The following is a 1778-nucleotide window of genomic DNA, read 5'->3' on the forward strand; positions in this document are numbered from 1 at the left end:
TACCTCTGCTTGCAGCAAGGCTGATAAACCCCAGCCAGTGCTCTTTCAGGTTGAGCTCTGCTGCTAGAAATGGGTTCTCAGCGCATGTGCGCAGGCAGGATGCTCTTCCATTTCTTACGGATTCCTGATGCACAATAGAAAACTCAGTTGGCGAGCACAGCTGATGACTGTGAGGAAAGCAGTGAGCATGACTCTGCAGAGCGAGTCCTTTACACTTCTATCCAACCGTGAGCGCCCGATCTTTCTCTGCATTTATCTCAGTCAGTGTCACTGACAAGTGCGACCCTGATTTCTGTGGTTCTGGGTCATCACTGCTGTGGCTTTGCACACAGAAGCAGAGTTAGGAGTCTAGCAGCTCTCCTTAGGGAATGCCGGGATTAAAACAGAAACTGGAGGTCTGGGCTGGAGGTGGAAACAGAGGGAGCGTTAAAAACTGTGAAAAAGTGAATTCTCTCTCCTTCAAAGCAATGAACATTGTTTCCAAGGCTAATTATTAGATGAAATAAAAATAAGATATGATAAATAAAACAAGGTAAAAACATGACAGGCAAAACCTGATAGAAAGTATAAAATATCACCAGCTCTCTTTAAAATTTCAATAAAACAAAATTGCAAATCTACGCTAAAAGGACTGCTCACTGTACCACAACCACCAGCAGTCTGTTATGCAAAATACTCTATGTTGGCAACAAATATACTTGGAAATTTTTTAATTGTAGAAAATATGCCCACAGATTCATTTTTGTGAGAACATGTGCACACATCTCCGAAGCCCTAGTCTTACACGTAGCACCCTCTAGCCCATGTCTCCCCTGGACACCTCACACTGCACCTCCACATTTAGTCTCATCTATCGATGCCTAAAAATACTCTGTGGAGAAAGGATGGAAGAAACAAAGATACGATGAAGAAAAGAAGCGCAGGTTTTAAAGCTTCTGTCTTTCAGCTCAATTCACCACAACAAACTATAAAACCTGCCTTGCTGCCTTCCGACAGCAGAACAGGTAAAGAAAACATGACATGCAAATGCAGTGGAGCGCTTGTAGTTCTACAGAGACATCGTCATTTGCAGGAAAACAGACGGATCTGCAGAACACCGTGTTGAGCCTCATCGGCCAAATTTCAAAAGTCAAGTACTGTGTGGATTCCCTCTCGTAGGCGCTCTAAAAACATGCCATGAAATTAGAAGGGAGGTTTCTGAGACAGGGGGGATGGGAGGGGCGCTGCTGTCATGGGAAGGTGGGTGTGTGCAAAACACACAACCCACACTGAGCAATCAAAACAGATGCACAGGAGGTGCGAAGGGGACAGACCGAGAAGGGCGGCGGCGGGCCCATGGTGCGCTCCCCAAGGGCTCTGGGTGGCGCTGGTGCTGGGGTGATGATGCGCAGAGGCAGCGCGCCTGAAGAAGCGGCCCTCGGGCGAGGTCGTCGGGTCACAGGAGCAGCCCTCCCTCCTAGAGGACAGGACCGACTTTCCAGGGACCTGCCGCTGTCCTCCTGAGGGGTCGTGGAGGAGGCGGCCCAGAGCACTGCAGCTCCGCTCCCGCGTGCGAGGGCTGCTTCGCTCTCCCCAAGGCGCACTCAGCACCACGCACTCGCTGCTCAGCACAGCGCAAGGGCCTCGCCGGGGACAGCCCTGCCTGCCTGGGACTTCTCACCTCCCATTTTCTTAGAAAGCCTCCCGTTGCGCTGAACCGCCATGGAATGCGAGGGCTGCTGGCAGCCAGGAGAAACAGGCAGAGGCCAGCGAGGACTCTCGCCCAGGGCTCTGAGGGG

This window comes from Octodon degus, unplaced genomic scaffold (genome assembly GCF_000260255.1).
Source record: "Octodon degus isolate 3935 unplaced genomic scaffold, OctDeg1.0 scaffold00414, whole genome shotgun sequence".
NCBI lineage: Eukaryota > Metazoa > Chordata > Mammalia > Rodentia > Octodontidae > Octodon > Octodon degus.